The sequence below is a fragment of the Leptinotarsa decemlineata genome, unplaced genomic scaffold (genome assembly GCF_025532065.1).
Source record: "Leptinotarsa decemlineata unplaced genomic scaffold, Ldec_3_MD MMD2_tig00001019_RagTag_RagTag, whole genome shotgun sequence".
Classification (NCBI taxonomy): domain Eukaryota; kingdom Metazoa; phylum Arthropoda; class Insecta; order Coleoptera; family Chrysomelidae; genus Leptinotarsa; species Leptinotarsa decemlineata.
In genome coordinates, this window is record NW_027412557.1 from 1730365 (window position 1) to 1735077 (window position 4713).

At 31.4% G+C, this 4713-nt stretch overlaps 1 long non-coding RNA gene across 1 annotated transcript; it reads right to left on the reverse strand.

The window, feature by feature from the left end:
- Positions 1 to 220: 220 nt before the first annotated feature.
- Positions 221 to 3582, reverse strand: LOC141482287 (uncharacterized). The gene is made up of 2 exons (XR_012465436.1): positions 1850 to 3582; positions 221 to 1630 (listed from the first exon to the last, which is right to left on the reverse strand). It is a non-coding gene; the product is annotated as an uncharacterized lncRNA (long non-coding RNA).
- Positions 3583 to 4713: the final 1131 nt, after the last annotated feature.

Genomic DNA, 4713 nt, shown 5'->3' on the forward strand with positions numbered 1-4713 from the left:
TTGTTACCTTCCTCTTCAGCTGTGAATTGCAGATGTTCGTTGTAACTGTTAAACGTTGTTAATGCTTCATCAGTTCTCCCACGAGGCACAGATAGGATCAAATCGTCCACATAGCGTTTAATGAAAGGAATATTAAAAGGGATTCTATCCTTTACATTCATAATTAAGTCATCTAGTACAAAGTTTACTAGAATTGGGGAAATGGTTGACCCCATTGGGGTACCAAAAATTTGCTTATAGAAAGTGTCCTGAAAAACTAGGACATTAGAGTCAAAAATAAATTCTAAAATTGATTTTAAATTTGGAAAATCAAGCATACAATGCTGAGAAATGATATCCCAGTGGTTTTGTAGGCTATTAATTATTACATTTAAAGGTAAATTTGTAAAAAGTGAAACTACATCGAAACTCACTAGGACATAGTCTTCAGGAAGTTTATAATCATTAATAAAATTACTAAAGGAAATTGAATCTTTCACATAAAATTCGTTGTCAGTGTTATATGACATTGACAAGATATTAGCCAACCATTTAGCCAGTTTGCTGTTAGGTGAATTAATTGATGACACAATGGGTCTCATCGATAGTTCAGGTTTGTGTACTTTCGGTAATGAGTAAAATCTAGGAATTACTGCATTATAGATAGTCAGCTTTTTGGCTGTGTTTTCATCCACCAATTTATCCTTCTTAATCCTAGAAACTATTTTGTTAGCTTTTTGCTGTAAAGTGCTGACTGGATTATGATTTAACTTTTTATAATATTTAATATCACTAAGTAATTCAAAACTTTTAGTAGAGTAGTCCTCTTTGAACATTATGACCGTCACATTGCCTTTATCACTTCTTACTACATAGATCTCAGGATGTTGTTTTAAAAAAGATTTACATTGATCAAAAGTTTTTCTTAAAAAATGGTAATTATCTGAATTTTTATGGAGGAAATTTGTAATAATATTTGTGCATTGAGCACGATAGATATCTTGAAAGTTTTTATCAATATTGAAAAGTATATTTTCTAAATCTGCAAGCAGGTTAGAAAGTTTAATTTCTTTGGTTAAAGGACAAATTCCAAATTTTGGACCCAGAGCCAGAAAACGTTTAATGTCCGAAGGTATTTCAACGTTTGTAAGGTTCTTTATCCATTTTTCTTGTATTTTAATAGAGAGAAATTCATTGTTCTGGAGATTGTTAAATTTAATTATGTTTTTATGTTTTATTTTATGGAAAAGTGTATTATATTTTATGGTAAGCCTTCGTTCATATTCTTCAAAAGTGGAAACCGGCAACGTGGCAGATAATATTCGCTTAAGGTCATTTAAAACTCTTTCTAAATTTATGAGCTCACTGAAGGTGATTTTAATTTCTAAGTTTAAAATATTTTTCCTCAACCTGTGATTGAAACTCTGCACGGATCGTCCAGTTGTTCCTCCTCGATGGTGTAATAATGTTGTCACGTTTCCAATGCCATTCGTTACGTGATTTGGAAATATGTGGTACTTTCTACATTTCAGCAAGAACAGCTTTCTGTTTTTCATCGATGCCAACTTGGTGTTCGTTTTTGCCCATGTTTTCATGTGTGTTACTGTTTGTAGACCAAACTGCTGTCGGATGTTTATGAAGAACCCCATGTCTAGAATTTATAAAGCGATGGGTAGTCTTGACTGACTAGTTAAGGAGAAATACGGAATAATGTTGGGGATGCAGTCAAAAATTGCTGGGCTGTTGTTTAAAGAATACTCTTTGTTATATGGTCGAGCTTTCGAGAATGTTTATTCCCTTTATCAAGACATCTACAATAAATTGATAACATTGAAGCAAAATTGTAAAACAATAGATAAAAAGTACTTACTAACTTGAGGTTATATTAAAAAGTCGAAAATTTCACTGAGAAACACAAAAAAGTCCTTTTCATTATGTAGAAAAGTGTCACACATTAAAATTTTTATGGTTTAAAGAAAATATATATATAAACTTTATTCAGAAATAACATTTAGAGGATTTGAAATTTTAAATTTTATTTTAACGGCCATGCATGGCACTTACTAGTGGCGTGGTAGCAACTAGAAAGAAAGGAAACAGGAAATATCTGCAAATTGATAATTGACATTATGACATTTGAAGTTTAAAATTTGAAAATTGACAATATAACTAAACCAGGATTACCAAAAGGTATACCAAACAACAGTGATTACACTAGCAGTCTCAAAAAGTATCTGAAAATGGATACAGTGCTGCCAAGTACTCATAAAAGAAGTGAGTAACAAGACTCAACACTACCTCCAAACTCACACACTATCTGTTACTTTGGGAACCTGGGGGAATCAGTTCCAATTTCAAGATATAATTATAAATATTACTAAGATTGTTAATCTCAGTCTTTTTGTTCATATTGTTTGTATTCCTTTTGATAAAGAACATTTCTTTAAACAGCCGTTTCTGTAAATTACTTTCAGTACACAATACTCTAACTTCGGTGTAATTCATTGTGTGTTTTGTGTTGATGACATGTTCAACCAATGCACATGTAGCTTTGTTCATATTACAATTACTTTTATGTGACGTTATACGTCCTGATAAAATTCTAGATGTTTGACCAACATATGTCTTATCACATGTATGACAAGGAATTTCATATACTACATTAGACTTTTCTAGGGTTTTCAAAGGAGTTTTAATTTTGGAAAACAGACTATTCGTAGTAGTGACAATGTATTGAGCAAATTTAATATTTTCACTCTTGAAAACGTTCAAGAGCTTGGGTGTTAAAGACTGAAAATATGGTAAGGTTTTGAAAAATAATGAAGTTGGAGGTATATCTCCACTGTTTGATAAATTTAAATTATTATTATTTATGGGGTTAACTAAATTATTTGAAACAGTAGTCACTGTGGAAAAAGAGTTGAAAAGTAATTTATTCAAAAGTTTGCAAGGATATGAATTTTCAAGGAGAATACCTTTTAGTTCTTTTATACAATCATCTTTGAAAAGTGGATGTGTCAGATTGATCACCCTGTGTTTCATGGTGAGGACTAAATTTATTTTCATCTTTGTAGGATGGTATGAATGGTAGTTCAGTAACCTGTTGCTTGCGCATGGTTTCCTGTACCATCTTGTTCGTAGAACGTTATCTGTGTTTCTGCACACTCGCATATCCAAGAATGGTAAACTGTTGTTACCTTCCTCTTCAGCTGTGAATTGCAGATGTTCGTTGTAACTGTTAAACGTTGTTAATGCTTCATCAGTTCTCCCACGAGGCACAGATAGGATCAAATCGTCCACATAGCGTTTAATGAAAGGAATATTAAAAGGGATTCTATCCTTTACATTCATAATTAAGTCATCTAGTACAAAGTTTACTAGAATTGGGGAAATGGTTGACCCCATTGGGGTACCAAAAATTTGCTTATAGAAAGTGTCCTGAAAAACTAGGACATTAGAGTCAAAAATAAATTCTAAAATTGATTTTAAATTTGGAAAATCAAGCATACAATGCTGAGAAATGATATCCCAGTGGTTTTGTAGGCTAATAATTATTACATTTAAAGGCAAATTTGTAAAAAGTGAAACTACATCGAAACTCACTAGGACATAGTCTTCAGGTAGTTTATAATCATTAATAAAATTACTAAAGGAAATTGAATCTTTCACATAAAATTCGTTGTCAGTGTCAGTGACAGTGACAGTGACTACTGTTTCAAATAATTTAGTTAACCCCATAAATAATAATAATTTAAATTTATCAAACAGTGGAGATATACCTCCAACTTCATTATTTTTCAAAACCTTACCATATTTTCAGTCTTTAACACCCAAGCTCTTGAACGTTTTCAAGAGTGAAAATATTAAATTTGCTCAATACATTGTCACTACTACGAATAGTCTGTTTTCCAAAATTAAAACTCCTTTGAAAACCCTAGAAAAGTCTAATGTAGTATATGAAATTCCTTGTCATACATGTGATAAGACATATGTTGGTCAAACATCTAGAATTTTATCAGGACGTATAACGTCACATAAAAGTGATTGTAATATGAACAAAGCTACATGTGCATTGATTGAACATGTCATCAACACAAAACACACAATGAATTACACCGAAGTTAGAGTATTGTGTACTGAAAGTAATTTACAGAAACGGCTGTTTAAAGAAATGTTCTTTATCAAAAGGAATACAAACAATATGAACAAAAAGACTGAGATTAACAATCTTAGTAATATTTATAATTATATCTTGAAATTGGAACTGATTCCCCCAGGTTCCCAAAGTAACAGATAGTGTGTGAGTTTGGAGGTAGTGTTGAGTCTTGTTACTCACTTCTTTTATGAGTACTTGGCGGCACTGTATCCATTTTCAGATACTTTTTGAGACTGCTAGTGTAATCACTGTTGTTTGGTATACCTTTTGGTAATCCTGGTTTAGTTATATTGTCAATTTTCAAATTTTAAACTTCAAATGTCATAATGTCAATTATCAATTTGCAGATATTTCCTGTTTCCTTTCTTTCTAGTTGCTACCACGCCACTAGTAAGTGCCATGCATGACCGTTAAAATAAAATTTAGAATTTCAAATCCTCTAAATGTTATTTCTGAATAAAGTTTATATATATATTTTCTTTAAACCATAAAAATTTTAATGTGTGACACTTTTCTACATAATGAAAAGGACTTTTTTGTGTTTCTCAGTGAAATTTTCGACTTTTTAATATAACCTC